At 33.7% G+C, this 22,801-nt stretch overlaps 2 long non-coding RNA genes across 3 annotated transcripts; both read left to right on the top strand.

Annotated features, from left to right (window-relative positions):
* The first annotated feature begins 4,039 nt into the window (after positions 1-4,039).
* Positions 4,040-21,733, top strand: LOC147070710 (uncharacterized). Of its 2 annotated transcripts, none has more exons than XR_015070885.1 (3): positions 4,040-4,501; positions 5,390-5,538; positions 6,305-8,400. It is a non-coding gene; the product is annotated as an uncharacterized LOC147070710 (long non-coding RNA). The 2 variants fall into 2 exon arrangements; XR_015070884.1 differs by lacking the exon at positions 6,305-8,400 and adding an exon at positions 20,532-21,733 and having other exon boundaries at positions 4,060-4,501.
* LOC147070711 (uncharacterized) lies at positions 10,002-11,688 on the top strand. The gene is made up of 3 exons (XR_015070880.1): positions 10,002-10,085; positions 10,478-10,669; positions 11,085-11,688. It is a non-coding gene; the product is annotated as an uncharacterized LOC147070711 (long non-coding RNA).
* Positions 21,734-22,801: the final 1,068 nt, after the last annotated feature.

The following is a 22,801-nucleotide window of genomic DNA, read 5'->3' on the forward strand; positions in this document are numbered from 1 at the left end:
TGCATGATAAATAGGTAGATAGGTAGTCAAATCTTCAAAAAACTCAAAATCAGACAATATCACCAAATTAAATACCCAACATCACCAAATTACCTATGCTATCACCAAATTACTTATACTGTTCTTAACTACTTTAACTATAAAAAATCGTGTATTTCCCTGGCTTTTGTGTAATATTTATTTATTGTTAGGATATAATTATATATTTTCCTGATATTTCGACGTCTTTTATTTTTCTATACAAAAAAATAAGATTGTACTTAATTTGAGCTTTTTTAAAATTTATCACCAAATAACCTTACTTCACCCTACATTAAATCTGTTTTGTAGGTACCTACCATTAATGTGTTTCCTGCAGTGTTGCCATATTTTTTCACCAAATTATAGTACGCAGACAAAAAAAATATAAGTAATGTAGGTTGAATGACCAATAATGAACTGAAAATGAAAGTCGGGAGCTTTCTTTTTTAGCTCGTTTGACCAAAATTCTTACCGGCCAATTCAAATAATTCCAATTGGAATGAGAGTAGAGACCTCTTTTTAGGTCTTCCAGCCAAAATGTGTGACATTTAGGTAGGTACCTATGCGAATTCAAAAAATTCTGTTTGTATTGCCAAGTTTTTTTCCCCGAAATTTCTAAACCATAGTTTAGTATAAATTATTATTTAGTACCTACAACTAATCGTTTTAATTAAATAAAACATATTTATTACAAAAGCTCCACAATTAACAAAATCTGAATCTGTTAAAATTAATAATTTTTAACCAAAATTAAATGAGCGTCTGCGAAATACTGTACATAATGCTTCAAATACACTATATTATGACGATCGGTCACATATATGTCGAAAAACCCGTTTCTTATGTTGGCGTCCTGTGTCACAGAGTGTAAATACGATGTCATAGACTGTCACATATATGTCAAACGATCTATGACGGCCTTCTATGTCATAGATTTTCGGCTCAGTGTAAACACCTCGGTAATTTTGTGTGACACTAGTTCCATGTCTGTGACATCTATGCCAAACATGTTGTCATATATTATTGTTTATGTGTCATAGATCGCGCGGGAAGTGTTTTTTCTGTCTTTGATTTCAAAAATTTTCCATACAAAATCATAATCTTCAAGTCTAGTGGCTCCGTGCGTAGTAGATTTACCACCCCAAAGTCACCCCATGAGGTTAAATACCTAACTGGGACTTGTAAAAATTTCACTCGAATAATTATAAATACCTAAATGGGAATACCTCTTCAGTACTTAATCATTTGGAGACGCGAAAGTTTTAGTTTTGAACAGCGGCTCTTCAACGGAGGCCCTAAATTTTTTTATTCGAACTTTTATTTTATTGGCCATCGGTTTCCAAAGCTTCTTCGTGACGGCTCCGTGCGCTTTGTAATAATAATTGTATAATATCGGTGACAGCTTTGTTTGAATTATGTGAACTTTGATAAATTGTGAACTAAATAATAATTGATTATGTGTCAATAAACAACCCTTTGACTATAATTAAACTAAAACTTTTTAATCAATTGTGAATGTGGACAATATAAGGACTTTATTAATTTTCGACGAGTTTCATTTGAAGCCCCATCATGAATACTCAAATCCAAGAGACCACTGCCTGCTCTCCTACATCGATGAACCTCCACTCCCACCCTCAGAGCTAGCCGAGGGATTCGGAGGCACACACCCGGAATAGACGATTTTTCGCATATGGGTGTCTTTTTTTATAATCGGCTCAACCTTTAACAACAATGCATCGAAATCTTCCAGCGACAAGCATAGGTACGAAATATTGTCTACCAACAATAAATATGCCACGGTTGCCACGGCAGTAGCTCCATCCACCGGCATTATAATATGATATGGACAGGAACCAAATAGTTAAATAAATAGATAAACAAATTTAAAATCTCATTAACAAGCCAAGCCTACTGATTTATTTAATTTTATTCTATTATCTGTTTGACGTTTACGAAGGCGTACAAACCATAAAGTTTGTCAAACTTCATGTTGGTAGTATTTATCAGTGGCAAATATGTGACACAATAGATTTTACGGCATCGTGTGTAAACGGATTGGCACATACGGGTGTCATAGAATCTATGCCCACGCCTCTGTCATAGATTTTTTTGATATATATCTGCTTATGTGTAAACGGAATGGCATAGATATGATCATAGACACTAAAACGCTCTTGTCACATATGTGCCCAATCGTCACATAGTCTATTTGAACCTTAAGCTGAAAATAGACTCTATGACGATCGGGCGTATATATGTCATGAGCGTTTAAGTGTCTATGATCATACCTATGCCATTTCGTTTACACATGCGAATATATGTCAAAAAAACCTATGACAGAGGCGTGGGCATAGACTCTATGACACCCGTATATGCCAATCCGTTTACACACTATGTCGTAAAATCTATTGTGTCACATATTTGCCACTGATAAATACTATCAACATGACGCTTGACAGACATTATGGTTGGTAAGTATTTGAAAAATAAATTAGACATTTATTAGACACAGAAATAAAATTAGACATAAATTAGACACAGAAAATAAATTAAAGATACTTTGAGTATTCGTGAACGTCAATCTGTGAATGAAAATCGAAATATGATTGAAATACATCAGTTGCATATCAATTGGCATGCTAGGTTGTAGGTACTCTGTGAGATTTGAAACTACCTATACTTATTTACTATTTTGTTCTTGTCCACATCGTATTATAATGCCGGCGAATGTAGGAAACCCATGGATGCTAGGTACCATAATATAATAAGAAAACAAGAAGTTATCATGTATATAAATTTCGTACCTACGAAGATTTCGATGGATGATTATTAAAGGTTGAGCGCCTTATAAAAACCCGTATGCGAAAAATAACGGCCGGTGAGCGATTGGCAATAACATTGCGGTTCCAATCCTGAACTATTTCGACCTAGGCAGCATTTATTTTAACTCTGTTTTCGTGGTCGGATTGTGCGCAATCCCACAATAGTGGACTAGTTTCCAAGATTCTAATTAAAGTAATAACAGCGTCATCCGTCCATTCCACCACGATTTTGCGAACTCATTTATCAGTTTTATACATTTCATTACTGTTTATATAACAATTATTACCGTGTACCTGTGTCTAGTGTCAAGATGACGTGTGAAATAAAAGACAGAAAAAACACTTCCCGCGCGATCTATGGCATAAAGTCCACTAAAGCAGGCTTGCGGGGCGCTCGCGCATTTTCTATGTGAATCATCGAAAATACAACGTAATCAAATACGCCAGAGCACACTGGATTTGACGACGCATTGTGCCCGCCTGCCCCATGAGTCACCGTTGTGTGGCTTTTCAGCCGGACAAATTAACGAAAATACAACGTAGTTCATTCATTGAACACGGCGAGCAAAATCACGCTCTGGAAGCGTCGTCGATAGACGGGCGAGAAGTCATTATTTAATAACAGAGAAATCATTGTTTAGTTATTGCGTAATTACAAGCTCCGAGAAATAATATAATATTTTTATTGCTTTGTTATGAGGCACGCTGATAATAATAATTATTTTGTGCTTCTTGGGCCCCTTATTACATAGGTGAAGGGTAATGCGCGGGTGGGAGGAGGCCTACTCACTAGTGAGCGCACCGAACGCTTTTTTGGTGGGCTTTATGCCTTAGACACATAAACAATAATATATGACGTTTGGCATAGACGTCACAGAAAAGGAACGAGTGTCACACAAAATTATCGAGGTGTTCACACTGAGCCGAAAAACTGTGACATTGAAGGCTGTCATAGATCGTTTGACATATATATATATGACAGTCTATGACATCGTATTTATACACTGTGACACAGGACGGCAACATAAGAAACGGGTTTTTTGACATATTATGTAATATGACAGATCTTCATAGAGTGTATTTGACGCATAGTCTACGACCATGCCTATTGACTATGGTTGACGGACGCTAAATTCTGGCGGGAACGCTGGCAAATATTGTCTATGGCCAGGAAACAACAAGTTGAAGTTATCAAATCAAAACAAAATGCCGAAGTGATGGGACCGTCACCGTTTTATTGTGACGCGTGGCCGTTGGGCATTGTGGGGAAGAAAAAATGGATTGTTAATAAGTTGGTTTCACGAAGATAGGCAATACTGTTGTACACGATGTACATCGTGGTTATGTCTCGTCCTACCTGTTTAATCTTGATTTGAGTGCCCAGGTTTCGCGTGCATTTTTTGTCTGTTCCTCGCCTCGCCATTTTGCCGTTTATCTTTGGTATCTTTGCAATGTATCGCAAGACACCACATGAGACATCAGTGAAGTGAATGTTGAAATATACAATGATACAATTGACACAATTCCAATAGTACACAATACGGGGCGAATGGTTAAGATCGGACGAAGTATTGAGCACATGTTTTGGCAAACTGCTTGTTGGAGTATCCGACCAGGAGACATTATGCATCATAGAACTTCCAATCATTTCGGGGGTAAATATACAACATTCCTTGTTATCATAGACATGGGGACTGGAGTGCATATCTGATCTGACCTATCTTTGCCGTGCATGGTGTAAATGCGCCATAAGTTAGTAGGTAGGGAGCCGAGCAGTACCTAGGCACCTACCCTCCATATTGTTTTTGTTAACTCTAAAATACGTACCTAGGTTGTGTTTGGTTTCTTTTTCGTAGTAATACCGAAAAAAGTAATTGATTGCATAAAGCATGTGTTTTACGAGGCTATGCAAAATCGCCTGATATTTAAACACAGTTGGATAATTTTATTTATGGTCATGCTCCCTGTTGCATCTTTCTACTCTCGTACATTTGTGTTTCAGTACGTTTAGTTACAGCATGTCATATTAATGAATTCTGTGAGTTTATTCTATATACCTACAAGGCGGCTAACAACGGTAGTTTTATCATATTTATGTATTGAGGCGCTTAAATTGTTACAATAAGTTAACTGTCTATGCTGTAAAGAAAGTGCTATGTTTTAACAGCCCCTCTTGGCTGTGTTAGTGGTTCTAGTCGGTTTAAGGGAAGCCAGGGGCAAACAAATTTTGAAAATAGCTGATATACTGGATTATCTGTTGGGTTAGGTTAAGTTTTCATTCTTGAATTCATCAATTTTGCCAAAATCGGATATTGAAATTCATGGTTCCCGCCCGCCGTGTCAACTTTTAGAGCGATACAGTTTCGGCACGGACGCTGATCTGAATTGGGCCTACTGCAAAATCAAAGGATACACTCCTTGTCCTAACCGGGTCCTTCCACTTGATTTGCATATGGAGGTATGCGGTGCATCCCTGTGGCTGGAGTCTGTTAAAGTAACTTGAAATGTTGTGTTTAACTAACAAAAATGTTCGTTATTTCCAGTTAGCGACGTATGTCCGTGACCGACAGCTGTAATGTAAACTTCTGAGGCAACACGGGCGGACCTGTATAAAGTCTGCATTTCCGAGGAGCCTCGCCACTCGCTGAAGCTGAAATGTGATTGAATGTATCTCCAGACAACAAGACTTCATGTGAGTTTTTTTATTCTTTTTTTATTTTATCGTTGTAATCTATGGAAAAAATACAAGAACAAAAAATATAGCATAAGGTGACTGTTCCTAAAGTCAGCCGCCTCCAGTAGTCAGCCTTTTTAGTTTCAAATGCTTATAACAGTGGGTACATTAAAAAAAACAGTTTTGTTTAATTGTGTGCCAGTAGTCAGCCACTTGCAAGTGTAATTCTGTGCTAAACTGACCTCTGTGGTCCAATACGGAAATTAAAAAAAATCATGTTCACTTGACAAGTTTCAACCTGACTGTGATGTTGTGGAATCTCTAACAAAAAAATAGCTGCTGCCAACATTTTAAAAAGGTATGTTTGATTTACTATTCATTGAATGCTACATGTTTAGGGCTTTTTTCATACATAATATAATAGTTTTTCTATGAAAATATGGAGAAACCTCATTGTTTAATCAAATATTTGTGGGGCTGACTACCGGTTCAATGAAATTTCCAAAGTGGCCAGTACTCAGCCCGGTGGCTGAGCACTGGTGTATATAATTTTTAAGCAAATATAACATCTATGCATTCCATCTGGAAATAATGCTGTATCACAAAAATGTATTTATTTAGCGACGATATTCACACTAATCCAGTAGTCAGCCCTCATTTATGTAAGACGGCTGACTACCGGACTTCGTTAAACCAGTAGTCAGCCTTAGTGATAGAATAATTATATTGAAGTATTTACATGTTTAACCCTTTATTGTTATTCTTTTTTTGTTTCATTTTACAGAATAATAAACAACAATGTCACAAAGACCAATCCACCGGTATTCGGAAAAATCCCTAAGCGACGCTTTAACCGCTGTAAGGAATCGACAAACAACTAGAGCTGCTAGCAGAGAATTTGTAGTCCCCAGAGGCACGATTCAAGATCGAATCCATGGTCGTGTAGCAGAAAAACCTCGTAAGATGGGACCAGACTCAATTCTTAGCCAGGTCGAAGAAAAAGAAATGGTGCAGTGGATTGTAGACCTTGCTAAGTGTGGCTTTCCTCGAAAAAAATCCGACTTGATAAACACCGTGGCAGCCATCATCAAGTCAGATGGCCGTAAAACACCATTTAAAGATGGAAGACTGGGCCAAAAATGGTACATGTCGTTTTTACGCAGCCATCCTGAGCTTACGCTGCGTGTACCCGAAGGTGTAAATAAGGCAAGGGCCATTATTACGGAGGAGTACATACGACAGTGGTTTGACAATTTAAAAACATTTTTGACTGATTTTGGTGCACTGGATGTACTCGAAGATCCGGGAAGAATCTTTAACGGTGACAAGACTGGGTTTAGTATGTGTCCAAAAACGGGCAAGGTGATTGCTCCCAGGGGATGGAAGAATTTGTACGAAGTTAAACATTCTAATGAAAAAGAGGCAATCACAGTACTCCTTGTTTTTTCGGCGGGTGGCGAGACTCTGAATCCCATGGTGGTGTTCCCTTATGTAAGGCCACCTAAAGCTATCATTGATAGCATAGCATACCACCTGATTGGTTTTTGGGTAGATCAGAGTCGGGTTGGATGAAGAGTGATATATTTTATGAATATATTGCCAATGGAGTCGAACGCATGGTTGGAAACAAAAAATGTGAGAAAGCCTGTCATACTATTTATTGACGGACATCGTTCTCACATGACGATGGAAGTGAGTAAATTTTGTTTCCAAAATGGAATAATTTTATATGCTCTTCCGCCAAACACCACACACATAATGCAGCCCGCTGATGTGAGTGTATTCAAACCTCTCAAAACAGACTGGAAGAATACAGTCAAGGAATGGCAGACCAGGGGTAATAACATAAATAAGGTGTTAACGAAAACATCATTTTGCCCTTTGTTGAAAGAAGTGTTAGAAAAGGCCAATTTAACCCTTGCCATCCAGAATGGGTTTAGAAAATGCGGTCTTTTCCCAATGAATCTAGACGCTGTAGACTATACAAAGTGTATTCGAAATACAATGGAAAATTTATCACACAGGAGTGAGATTAGAAATGAGCTTACCACCATATCAGAAGAAGATAATATGACCTGCACCCAAAGAGTTATTTCAGCATACAGGAATACATTGATTGCACAAGGAGTAGATGTAGATTTCGTATTATTATCACTTAAATCTGCCCATGAATGCTCACAGAATGTATCAATAACTAATGCACCTAACAATACAACAGACACCGACACTGACTCCTTGACTCTATTAGATAAAATAGTAGAAATTCCTGATACAGATAATATCACAAACCACAACTTCGAAAGCTGGGATAATAATATTATCTCGGGAATTTATGAAATACAATCAGATGGATTGCTTATTGTAAATCCAGTGGACAATGAACCTGCTGAAAATTTGATGGATAATGTTTTACTATCTCCTTCTGTTCCCGAGAATGTGCCCCATGAACCTCTTTCGGCAATTGGGATAAACAGTGTACACAGTATTAACGAAACCACCCCTGACATAATATGACAGACGAGTGCACCAATATTCACTTCGTCCAAGAGATTGATATATAATTATACATACATAATAATCGCTGTTTTGGCGTCTGATGGAATTTTTGTTTGGGGCTCCATTTTTTTGACAGTTTTGACGTTTCGAGAGGTTACATTCGTAACTGTCGCTAGGCTCGTAATATGTGCGCGGCCGGTTATGCATACAAGGTTTGATTTATGGCTGTGTCGCAGACGAGGCGAGCTTAGATGTGCGAGCTGGCCAAGATCAGAAGTAAAAAGAAGAAAAATGGTAACTTTTTAGTAGTCATTTTAATGTTGCGATTGACATCATGTTATTTTAAACACTGGAATAATTGTAATTTTTTGGTTATGTCTATTTAAAAAAAAAAATACAGTAGAACCTTGATATAACGGACTGATGCAGGTGAGTGTTGTCCGTTATAGCTGAAAGTCCGTTTTATAAAAACACAAACAAAATCCTGTTAATTAAGTCAATTAATTCCATAAATGCAGTTTCGAGCATCTATGGAGGAGGCGTCTATGTGTTATATCGCTCTCCAAAAATCATCACTGCCATTAAAATACGCATGGTTACTGTACAGTTCAGTTTGTTCATAAAATTATGACAGGCATCTGCAGTCCTGAACGAGCATTTGAAGCGCATGAAGAGCGTTTATTAATTTTGTTATGTCAGTATCAAACGAAATGGGTGCGTTGGAACGAGTATGTGCATGGACATGTCTCTAAGTGGTGCCTGCACAGCTGTTTCAGCTCAGTGTTATTCTGACATTCAAAGTAACTGCTCGGTAAGTGGTCTGGTGTAAGCCGACTAAATATTGTTCTATTTATAATTTCTTACCAAAGTTGAGAAACTTACGGAGATTCATGAGCGGCCTAATTCGTTATGGGGAATCCACCCCTTCAAAGTATAAAGTCAATTTTTTTGTTGTGCATGCTGCTCTTTTGCGAAAAAAAGTGTAAGCTGCCATCTCAGGACGCAGGTTTCAGCTGCTGAACCACCCTCTTCATGGCTCCTTTGGAATATTTGAGTACCTTGGTATCAAAGTAGGACAAACGCCACCTCCCACTAAATTCATGTTGTAATTGATTATGGTAGTGCAAGTGATGCTCTTTTCAAAAAATTCAGCAAAAGTATCAAAAACAGTAGTTTTCATAAAGATTTTTGAGTTTAAAGTTGGTATGTTATATGAAAAACAGACACTTTTCACACATGTTTGTGAGTCTCCTGTAAAATTCTGTAAATGGCTTATGTCTCACTTTGACACCAAGGTATTCATTTCTTGTTGCTAGTTTTGAAAAAATTCTTCACGGACACCGCTGTCATTGTTATTGTTTTTTTATTTGAGACTGAATAATACGTTGGATTCAAACACATCTTTCACTTTGCAGGTGAGTGCCCTAGCCGTTTAGCTATGATTCATGTGAACTATTTTTAACCTTTTCCACTCGAATTTTTTTTTATAGGTACATACCACCCACTCGAGACTTTTTCCCGCACAAAGCATAATTTCAATATAAAACATTTAAGGGCACACATGCTTACCTAGAGTTTCTGTTTTTTCATTTAAAGTTGAACTATGACATTGAATACTAGGTATGATTTTTAAAGTGAAAGTGATATTATGTTACATCTCTTTTACGCATGCTAATATGATTAAAAAGTTATTCTTTCTCTTTCTGTCACATTCGAATTTGATTACCGAAGTTTAAACATTTACTATGCGTATTAGCTGACGTGCTTCGTCGTTTACAAATTATAACATAAATTTAAAAAATATATGTATTTATAATATTAAATATATTTTATAATGTACACAGATTTTTTTAACAACTATATTATATATACTTTTATTTATTTGTCGCATATTTAAAATGTTCTTGCTTTATTAAAATCTTTTTATTAGCCGGCCAAATAAATCCGTATTTTTGGCCATAGACTAATATAAAAATCTCTCTGCTGTCAAAAGTGTCAAATATTATGTTTACAAATTGCAAGGTACCTAAAACAATTGTGTTTTATATCAGGAATAAGAAACACTATCTGTAAGTACAATATTATGTTATTTATTACTATCGTAGTATTCTGTGTGTTTTGCATATATTATTCAAGTGTTTATTTATTGTTTTCTTAGTCTATACATGCTTTCAATGTTTCATAATTCCGACGTAATACAATCCTTTTTTTGAGGTTAGTTACATTCATTCCAGAATTATATAAAACCTGTGATTTCATATATATTTGTTTGATATAATCTAAGGCGTTCTAGTTGTTATTAAACATGTTACCTACCTGATTACTTTATTTTAGTTAATCAATCTTTTTTGATGCTTTGTATTATCACTAATCCGTTTTAATTACCACTCTTCAAACAGTCGCCAACTATAAAAGATTAAAAATCACACTATTAACTGTTCCTATGTTATGTTTTTTGCAGATGGAGAAAATGTTTACCGAGATCTTTGCTTGTCGACGGTTTCATATGAATAAGATGGAATGAAATAAATCTTTTAATTAATAATGAAATAAATCCAACTTTCGGCGTACGATTCGAACATGGCGTGATTTATGACGTCGACCATCAAGCATATACACCCATTTTATAGATTTAATAGTACAATTACACAAGGTAAATATAAAGTGACTAATGTTTAAAAAATAAAACAATTTTATAAAAACATTTTTGCACTAAATTTATTATCGATAATGATATAAAAGTTGCTATTTTGATTCGTAATATAAAATATAATATAATTGTGCATATCAGTTACTTGTATCATATTAGGTATGTCATTTGGTAGAGCTTACTCTCCAAGTCTTGTCTTTTTCAGTCTCAATATCACTTTGATATTAGAAAAATTGTCTTTCCAACACCAATGAAAGGTGCATGTATCTATACACACACATTTCAAAGGCTTTAAGTTTTCTAGATACTGTATATTACTTCTTCTCTTCGGCTATATCCGCATCTTAGTTGCAGCATATGGATACAATGCGGCGCCTCCAAGAATCTCTGTCACTCTAGTTTTTTTGCATCGTTCCAGGTCATACTAGCAGTCCGTAACTCCGCCAGATATGCTATATAGATAGTATTTAGCGGCCATCCAGGACGCCGGAATCCGGTTGGCTTGAAGAACAGGCAAACCAGATTGGGATTCTCTTCAGGCACTCGCAGCACGTGGCCGGGCCAGGTACAAAGTTGCGTATTCACTCTCAGCGTGATGGGAGGCTATTTGGTGCGTTCTTTTATCTCCCGTTACTTCTAAAATTACCGCACACCCAGTATCCGTCGTAAACATCTGTTCTCGAAGCTCAGTATACGGTTGCTCGGAGCCTTTGTAAGGTGCCATGACATAAAAACTAGTAAGATATTTAAAATAGCTGCTAGAATGAATACATTGTTGAAAGGAAATGAAAACTGAAAATATGATATATCAATTAATTTGTCCATCTGAAGTTGTAGATATCAGTTAATAATTATGTGTTATACCAGTAATTAAATGCTGACTTCAAATGAAAATTGACAATTAAATATTGAAATAATATATTACCAGTTTTGATTTTTTTAAGTACTATACTATATCCATGGTTCATATTACAATGTCATAGTAAAACTTAGAAGAATAAAATATGTCGTAAGACGAAATCAATCTTGGGGTTTTAATATAAGTTAAATAAATAGTACACAGCTAATTTGTTATTACTTTGAATACATGCCATGTCTTTACATCAATAAAAAACAGAAAAACAATTTAATAATGTATAAATATTTATATAAGACTTAACAACGGCTGACATATAGTTAGACACGATGACCTCCATTTAATTTCCTCTTATTTTAAAATTCACCAAGATATATCCTAATAAGTAGGTAAGTATATTACATTTCGTCACCGTTTTAGCAAATCCATCTATGTGCACTTTCTCAAATTGTGCAGGAGAAGGATAAAACTGAATAAAAAAATAATGTTACATTTAAACATTAAAATTATGAAGAATGCTTTATTATAATCAGAAAATGGTCTAAGATTATTATTTTGTTTACAAAAATCTTTTATTTTTAATACAAAAATAATAAAAATACAGTTTGTGATGTCACATAAGTTGTTTTGACCGTTTTGTAAATACACATAGTTTAATTTATTCATCAAAATGTGAATAATAATAAATTCATGAAAAACTGTTACATAAATAATAGTTGAAATATACATAGTGCGTTAGTGATAAATTGCAATATCATTTTATTAATTATTAATGCAATACTGAGATGATATTATATTTATAAGTTCGTTTACTTTCTATTAGCAGGTTTAAATGTTAGGTTATCGTAGAAATAGTGGTGATCTTTCTCTATTACACTTTTTAATTCCTGAAGATGTATGTATTTCGACTGCGATATTGGCAATGATTCATTATATATATTACAAAGGCAGTCAAACGGTTGCACTGATAAAGTTGAGTTTGTAAAAGATTGTTCCATCTGGTAGATACTGTAACATTTTAAAATCATATACAACAGGATCTCCGGTTCGTTTTCCTGGTCTGATTGAACTTAATCCAGATTTAATCTTATCCATAATTCTTAAAAATTAAAAATCAATGACATTAATTTTATAAGGTTGTGTTGGTCTTGCTAGCCGCATATGTGCTATATAATCAGATGGTGAATATATTGGAGGCTTAAAATACTTTTCTTAGGTGGCATGTGCACTATCGGCCTCTATCATGGTGTAGCCTTTTTCCAGAAAAAGCTGTTGAATCTCGATGTTTTTTCTCTCTAAAGATATAACTTAGAGCAGTAGCGAATAATTTATTTCGGTTTTGATATCCACACCCATCCGATATTAGAATTATTTCATTGTATTGTCCTGCTTTCGATGAGATGAGACAAATTCATTAGAAGATACATTATGAAGAATGTATATGGTGAAATTGTGTAGTTGCAGCTTTTGTTTATAATAAATTTGTGCCTGTGTTTTGGACATAGCAGCACACTTTGGAGATCCATTGTGATTACTAACCGTCCACGTTCTGGTACTCTCCTTCATTTCATTTTTGGTCTTCTAGCATCTTTTTTTTATAATAATGTGGCTATTGTATTCCATTTCTGAAACATTCTTCATTTTATAACTACAGCAGATGGCAGTGATGGCACATTGATCTTTACGTGGTTGGTGGATACTGATTTTTTGGTGGTAAATATACTGGAGTATATTCTGCTGCTTTATGACCATTTTACAGAGACCATTTTTTATATTCATCATGCTTTTGTATTTTGGATCGGAAACACGATTCCACATATACCCTGGAGGTATTTTCTCTGCAATAATGGCTGGGAACTTTGGAATTAGATCCAACCATAATGTAACATTTTTCCACAAATCTCTCCGTTTTGATTTTTGGTTGCACTACCAATTATTTATCTTCAGTCAGATTCTTATTACCTGTCATTGTTGCTTTCAATTGGCCACTGTCATCGAGACGTTTGTAGTTGTTTATCCAACTTTTAAATTAATTCTCGCCTATACCCTATTGACCATGTAGGCATCTTCCAGAAATTATTGAATATTTCCTGTCTCTCTTTTTGAGAAAGCATCTTTCAAACCGTCGTGCAAGACCATAATGCATAGCATATAACATAGAAACAAACTATGTGTAGCCAAACTGTAAAAAAACATTACACTCTCGATATCAAAATACCATCTATAATTCTATATGTTACTATAATATACACATAGTTGTTTTTGTGAACCGTGGTTTTTGAACCTTACACATAGCTGTTTTCTATTTTTTGAAATAACTTCGGAGCGAGTTTACCCAACACATAGATCATTTTACTGGCCTATAGACAAAAAAATAAGGAATGACTTGGTATTTAAAAGTCATTTTTGATAAAAGTGACACATAGATGGTTTTGCTAAAACGGTGACGATTTGTACATATAATAAGTAAATCAAGTACAAAATTAAATTACTATTGAAGCAGTATATACTATATATGGACCCCACAGAGTAATTAACAATATAATAATTTATATAATTATATCGGGTATATACTATATTGACACATTTTAATGAAGTCTATTTTTCTTGGTACCTACGTTCAATGATAAATGTTGTTTTATATTGTAACATAAACAATGGTAATATGCATTGATCTTTCTGATTTTTAAACTGTGATATCTATTTTATATATCTATTGATTTCTATGTGTATTATTGATACATTATTTATTTCAAATACAATAATTTCAAAACTAACAGTAAATAATATATAGAAAGCGTCATGTTGTTTAGTTGGAAAATCTACTAGGAAATTCCATCCAATCCAAATCCAATTTTTACCAGGTGGGTACTTGTAGGTCAGTTATTTTTGGAATAAAATGAATCCCTTAAAAAATATGAAATAAGAATAGAATGATAAATATTTGTGAAAATTTACCAAATCAACATGTTTAACGTGAATTTTTTCACACTAAAATGATAAATATTGTTAAGAAAATATACACAAACAGTTCATTCAGAAGTTATGACGTTTAAAAGATCCCGCGAGTTAACTCGTGCATGGCACTGATCAGTTATGAGGTGATATCAGTTATAATCATTTATGAGGAATGGTTATAAGCCATTGGCACAACCAATTTGGTTTTTGACCTTGAGAACAAAATGTAATTTTTACACGGGACCAAACTCCACGGCTGCAGAGACGAATGCTTATACAAAATATGGCACAGTGGAATCGCCAGCAAGATCTTTAGGTATCATTATTTAGATGTAAGTATACATATTATTTTGAATTTCATAAAATTACACTCGTTGTGGGTGTCTAGTAACAGTAAACTATATTAGTAAATTAGATATATCTTGATGAACTATAAAATAGTGATGTACTATAGACTTGTTGAAAATATATTAAGCATAATAAAATTTAAAATAAAAATTTAGAAAGTCAGCCTTTCTGGTTCTCTAATATTCATAGATCTACTGGTTCTGGGATCTACTATTTCTGGCAGTAGACAATTCATATAAAAGTGATATATCTTTTTTTCAATCTTTTCAATCCAAAATGTCTCGTCTTTTTTGATTAATTCTATTTTAACAGGAAAATTATGTCCCGTCCAAACTCCAAATAAACAGACATCTTTCTTAGTAATATGAAGCTGCCCCTGAATCTGGAAGTACCAATCGTGATTTTTATCTATTACCATATTCCTGTCTTTATCTACTTTCCAAAATTTAATTTTTTTCTGTACAATAGCTTCATCTGCACTTATTCCAGCAGCTGAGAAAGGACATTTTATTTCAATAATTGTATCATCATCGCTGATGCCATCTGGCGTTGCACCGATAAAATCATACACATCATCGATAAACAATCCACATCTCTCAATCTTAATTCGTTCTTGTACACTAAGCTGTTGTAAAGCTATTGATTCATTTTCTTTACCATATTTTACCGCTTTCACGTTGGCTAATGATTGGCTATATAATAAACGTTTTACCAAAGGCCCAAATTTTGTATTTTCTCGCCGCTTACACACCTTTCCAAAAACAGAGGCAGTAAGAAGGTTTCGTCGCCTTTCTAGCCATTCTGCACATTCAGATTGTAATACAGTGCGTCTTTCTATATCCCTCCTCTCATAGTTTGTCAGTTTGAGTTTTTTCAAAAAAGTTTCTTTTAACAATTGATATTGATTTTTGTCCATATCAGGTTTTTGGCAACTCTCTCCATAATCTGGATTAGATAAAGGAACAGAATGTATTGGTTTTCGCCAAGGTTTTCCTATTTTTTTTTTATTTTTTTTCAACCTTCTTGATTCTAAGCGATTTATGAAGGCTTTTGGGCTATTTTTATAAACTTGTTTTTGAATTGTGCAATGTAACTTATTTGTATTAAATGCGATTACCGCCGCTGCACATCGTCCCATGTACGATTGTCTTTGAGAGTAGTTAATTCTCTTGCCGCCTACAAATTTTGCAATCATGTTATTAAAAGATTCTGAAATATTAGTAGAAAAATTATAAATTAAACTTTTTGAATTTAGCACCAAACGAGAATTATATATCATTAATTGAGAAAATAGACTGCATTCTTTTAATGCTGGTACATAATTTACATCAAGCATGTCCTCTGTATTTGGTTCATTTGTACAAAAATATGGTAGACAAGAAGTATGGTCTCCAAAAACATGGTGCGGTCCATTAATTAAATCTTTTTTCAAAGCGATAACCTTTTCTTCGAAAGTACTATCTTGTAGTTTTCTATACTTGATTGCACCTATGACGGCTTTCCGCAGACGTCTTTTTCTTGACGCAATGATTTTTCTTACATTCAAGGGATATCTTGTGTCTTTGGTTAATGCCTCTATTTTGCCACAATAATTTCTAATTAAATGGTTTTTACATTCAACTTTCTCGACAGTTACATTCGGATATGGGTGACAATCAAGAATTTTTTTGTATGTGCTGGAATCTCCATCAGCAATCAATTTTGAATAAATCAATCCATGTGTATTAATAGATTCTTTAAAGCCTTCTAATATTGCTGTAGATTCCATTCCAGCTGACGGACCGGTGTAATTTAAAAAGCATTTATGTTGTTGAGCAGGGATATTTTTATTTTTAGCTTTGGCGCACAAATCGCAATATTTATTTTTCACTGACATGTACAAAATCTTTCCGGTTCTTTGACCAATGATCGTGGCAGCGCCAGATGCTGCGGAATAATTGCATCTGTATGAACGTTTCGACCAACAGCCGTCTGCAACAACTGATATCATGGGAATACCAGAAGAATCGACGTCACCATTTTCGATTGCAAGTTGTCGCTCTTCTTTCGCAGCGTTTTCCATACTCTTATTTTTGGTTTCTTCAAACCACTCGTACACCTTCTGTTGACTCTTTCTGTATGTTCTTGCTGTAATCGATGGTACGTCAATTGCTGAACACATTTCTTCCAGATTTGAAAATCCACTGCCGATACTGATTATACTGGATACAAATGCGTCACACAGATTCATTTTGTTTTTGTTCATTTCAGTGGTATATAATTTTAATTTTTTACCACAAAGTTTACATTGGATAAAAAATGTACTACTAAAGTTATCCCGATTTTCCCCAAAAATTTCTAAATGTGATAAATTACAATTAAATGGAGAATCATGGTGGCTAATTAATTGAAGTTGTTGGAAAAAATATGAAAAGTCTATAATTCTACGGCCTTCTACACGGAATTTAGGGCTTGAATCTTCAATTTCATTTTCTATAATAAATTCTTCGTGTTCGTGTTCAAATGTGGGATGAAATTCTGGTTCAGGTAGTATGCTTTGAGGATTTCCATGCTCAGGCATAGTCTTCGGCAATATATCAATACTATAATACATTCAAAAATATTAGTTTAGTAGATAGTTAACAGAAAACAAAATGTATAGCTGCTATTAATTATTGTACCAGATTATAATTTTTGTCACAGACACACTAATTTCGAATAAGACATGGCACAAACATAATATAAGTACAAATGATCATTATACTTAATTGTGTGTATTAATAAGTAATACGCAAAACTTCCTTTTGCAAGATAAATAAATATTGTGAACCAAAATTTTCTGTGAAATGTGGTTTTTTCAACTATGTATAATTATGTCAAATTATAAAATAATAAATTCAAACCTTTGTGTTTTTAATGTATTAATATTTCCATCTTTTTTCCTACGTCTTTTTTTGGAACTTCCAGCCATCGGATAGTGAGTTCGTGGCATTTTTTGTAAGTACAATCGATATAAATAATTGTGATAATATTGTTAGGTACCTATGTCAAAAACCGAGGATGAAAATTTCGCATTCCCGCTGAAATAAATGACGTTCATAGTATTGCCAGGCTAAACTTTCGAAATTAAAGTTAATTTAAAAGAAAAAAATATTTCATTGGAAAATATTATGTAAGTACAGGCATCCATTATTATGTTATTATTTGATGAAAGTATTCTTTAAACTCATCTGTATTATTATAATCTCGCAAATTCATAATTTAGTAAAAGTTAAATTTTCTGTAATATAAATATCAGTAGGTACCTAACCTAGGTAGATTCATAATTTGGCTAAGTAAAAAATATAGATATTTTTACTTCGCGATGTGTTTGAGGTGTTCTAAATTATGTAAGTATGTTTAATAACAAATGTGAAATTCGTAAAACCTCATGTGTATTATTTATTAAATAAAAATAGTAAAACTAATAGTAGATACAAATGGTGAAAAACTTCTTTCAATTATTTACTAAAATATCAATCCAATAATATTTTAGTAGATATGGCAATACTGGACGACCTGATATATTTCACTGAAATAAAATAAAATCTATCACAATTTATAAAATACATACCTACTACAATCATAATTATTTTGAATGTAGAGGGAGATAGTTATAGAAAGGGACAGAAAACTGATTGCTATGTTGCAATATTAGGCAAAATAGATTGCAACAGTGTTAAAAATTGTAATGTATGATTTAGTATGACATAATGTAGAATTGACGCAAATACAAATTTCTTCAGATTTTTTTTTGTTTTGTCCTCAAATGTCAAAATATGTTTTCCTTTTGAATAATTTGTCCGAATTTATGTTTGTATCACATATTTTTGTGCTCAATTTGTAGCATTCACTTTTATAAACATATTTTTATACAATATTCGTGGATTGGCGTATTTTTTTGGTCATATGAAGTGAAAATAGCACCAGCTAAAGATTCCATACATCTAACGCCAAATTTGCAGGCGGTCTGACGTCCCATCGAGTTGGTCAAATATTTCGTGAAATGGTTGTTTTTAAAATGTATCTATTTAGTATTATAAATTTATATTTAACAAGATATTTCATCATTTATTCAATGATTAATGATAACCCTTCTGATACGTAGCTTTAGATTATTTGGAATGTCTATAATTATCGCATATTTTAATAACAAAATATCCAGTCGATTCCGTTAGATTTAGAGCCAACAGAAACTGCAAATATTATAATTATACTGAATATATTTTACTACATTATGTTTGATAACATTAAAGCTATCTATAATAAACGTTTTGACATAATATTTAGTGGAAAAAACGGTTATCAACACAGTCTATTAATGTCACAAAAATATGGCTTCGTTATCAATTATTACATTTCAAGGTTCCAAAGAATATTATTTTACGTCATAAAAATACTTTATGCAGTTATCAAATGTTTGACATAAATATTTGCCGATGAATAAGCTTCATAATTATATAAATAGTTTTTCTATAAATCTTACGTAAGATTCAGGCTTAACCTCCGAAAATACCAGAAAATAGCTGACATGGAACACCTTCCCCCTTAATTGGTGAAAAAAATGTAAAAAAAATTTTTTTTTTTTTATTCTGTAAAATAAATTTATAATGAATATACTGTACTTATTTTTAGTTTATTTATAATTCTTCATTGTGTGGTATTTCACAAAGCAATCTCCAATATGTAATCCTGGCTTATCACAGAATCGTAATGAAATAGCGGTATGTAGAGAACTGGCTATAAAGTGTAAATCGTCCATTATGACTGTAAATATGATACAAATGAATTGCCTTCAAATACACTTGTAATATAAGCGGCTGTCTCGTAAATTTCCTAAATTAGTTTCGGGCTCATAACAACTCATTCCCAGTGCGGTACACATTATCAAAAGATTTCTCAAAAAATAATAAATCGATACGTAATAATTTTCATTTGACTCATTAGAGTATTTCACATTATATAGGTTCCGAATCGGCATAATATACTAGTAAGTATTGTCATCAAAAACAGTATTCAAATATAAAACTGTAAACTATACGAGACGCCCCTGCGCAAGCGAGAACCAATAAAAAATATAAACACACTTCACTCTAGTCTGGGAACGTTCAATAAATAAAATTTATGTGACAAAAAAACATTGCTTGCAAGCGACGACCTACGAATAAAAAAAGAGAAGATTCCGATAAAAATACTATGTTGAAATTAGGCACGCAGTATTCTTTTGCCGACTTCTTTCTCAGATAAATGTAATAACCTATTATTATTCATTCTAACTTGATTGAAATCGCATTATAAAAATTTCTGAAAATATTACAAAAAATGACTTTATAGGCGGTGCCGCCGCTACGGCGGCACTCGAGTAATACGGGAAACTTCTAATGCCGCCGATATGGCGGCACTCGAGTGTTAAGGGTTAATAATTACACTCTATCTGTGGTACGGTACTCCAAATTCCGTTAAGAAGTAAATAATGTGGATTGAGCTGTTGGGAGACTATTATTGAAAAAATGACAATTAAATCGTTTTGATATACATATTTTTCTTGCTGACGTGACATGGATAAATTAATGATTACATCTTCTCATATGAGTTGCAATTTTTAATTATAAAGATGTAGTGATTTGATATTAATGTTCACCTGTTTCTAAAATATATCTGAAACAATTCTTTCACTTGTTTCAGGTTCTTCTCATATTTGCCCAACTGCTGCGGGACGTACGGTTGCCTCCAAGAATCCGTGTCGCTCGCCAGTCTTCTTCCTCCTCAGCGCGCCGTTCGGAGGTAGCTATGGATACATTAACAGCCTGATGTTGATCTTCATAGCACGTAAGCAAACGATATTGAACATATTGTAGACTTCAACTCTGGACGAGGAAGCAGCACGCTCGGAACAGCATAAACTTAGTACCTAACCTATTTGTATAATCACTGATTTTGTTTGTCAATTTTTGTTATCGTATCTTGTTAACGCTTCCACAGGCGAAGTACATTGTGACTCGAATATTCTGGGGCCTAATGCTAGAAGTGCCTATGTCAAATATACCAATTGTTCACTACAGGTGATTGTTTATTTCTCAATAATTAACATTATTAACTTTTACAATACACATCATGAAAATCTGGTAATTAAAAATATAAATTAATAAGCTCAAGGCGGATAATCAGATTTTTTTTTCACAATGTCAACGTAGGCATTTCTTGGTCTAAAATATGCCGACACATTATTTTTACATCCACTTTAAATGTGCTCTTATTTCATTTATTTTACATTGGCTGACATAGGCATTTCTAGCATTGAAAGAAGGAACATTTTAAAGTACTTTCTCATACTTATCTCAAAATGGCCAAAATCTGACTTGCACTAGGCCCCAGATATACGGCTGTAGGTGGGTAAATTTAATACCTAAAACAATTTATTTATAATTTGTTTAAGGAAAGTGTTTTATGTTTAATCAGTATCGTAAAATTATATATCTGTTTACTTCATTGGAAAAGCTTTATCGTTTTATCTAAGACGTATGGCATATACATGCGTTTAATATTTTGCTGTAACATCAACTACGAATAAATGAAAGTTCGGGAGGATTCCAGTGGGATCCGTTTGAAGTTTTAGACCTGTAAGAGATTGTTGTGTGAAGGGTTGAAGTATGTCTTGTGCTTTGCGATGAATTCATGAAACAAATGGAAAAACACCCGAATGTGGACGGGGACCATTAACTGGCAGGTCCAATCTATGAATCTTTATCTATGGTACTACTACAGAAGCCCCTTCACATACATTCAGCTAGGAAAATGTCATTGACTCCGTGCTTGTATAAATGAAATAATGTCGTTAAGATGTTTAAACCTCAAATGTGACAAAACTTAAAATTTTGTAGGAGAGTAAAAAAAATGGTTTATAAGGTGGAAAGACCTCCCAGTTTTTCTTTTTTGGAAGTCTGGATAGCTTCGTTTATCTAAATAACAACTACAGTCATCGATGTTTTAATATACCTACATATATTACGGCTGGTTCAGTACCAGACATGACTGTCCCACATTGAAGTGATTACGAGATAATAGGGGATTAGCCCATCCCGATTCGATTCATTTCTTAATCTGGATACACACTTTTGAGTCATTTAATTTTTGACTGGGTTAAAAAAAATGTACACATTTTCTCACCCGAAGTACCGCAGTGCGTTTTTTTTTTTTTTTAATTTTTGTGGTTTCCCTGTAGGCCTTATTCACAAGTCTTTTTATGATGATAACTTCAATATTTCATTATGGTTATAAATAACCTACATATTCTAAAAATGATATATATAAGGAGGAATTCTTCTCTTCTTTCCTTCCCTTTATTTATAAATTATAAGTCGTGGGTTGAAGTGAACAAATGGTATATTTTATCTTTTACAGTAACCAAGCAAACAAGGCTACTGCGGTGAACTAGGTGAATTGTTCGACTCAATCCTAGTTGATAACTGAAGGTTAAACACCGCTTTTTACAGTTAAACAGACGGCCCCCTCTCTGCCGTTAGTGTAATAACGTTTTCTGCACGCTGTGGTAATACAGTAGTTGTAGTAAATTTAACAACAATAATTCAAATTTAAAAGACACTCAAAATTATGCATAGATAATATCTATAATTATTATAACTATCTTCCAATTTACATTCATTATCACATTACTATGTACATTCAATCTACTACGAGTCATTTGTTTACGGGTTTACGGATAAAAATATTTGTGCTGTGTTCTTGTAATCTTTTGAAAAGTATTGGAGAAGAATACCAATTGTTTATTTTAAAAAGGCTTCATCAATTCCATGACGATGGCTTTTGAAGAAGGCATTTTTCATCCCGCATACATTCTTGAATTGATGGCAATATCCATCAGAAGATTCACAAAGTTTATAATATTTTAACCCAAAATGAGCCGTTTTAGTGGGAATAGACTGTATGACTGCAAA

Source organism: Rhyacophila brunnea, unplaced genomic scaffold (genome assembly GCF_057557595.1).
Source record: "Rhyacophila brunnea isolate RB1 unplaced genomic scaffold, BYU_Rbru_1.0 scaffold_21, whole genome shotgun sequence".
Taxonomy (NCBI): domain Eukaryota; kingdom Metazoa; phylum Arthropoda; class Insecta; order Trichoptera; family Rhyacophilidae; genus Rhyacophila; species Rhyacophila brunnea.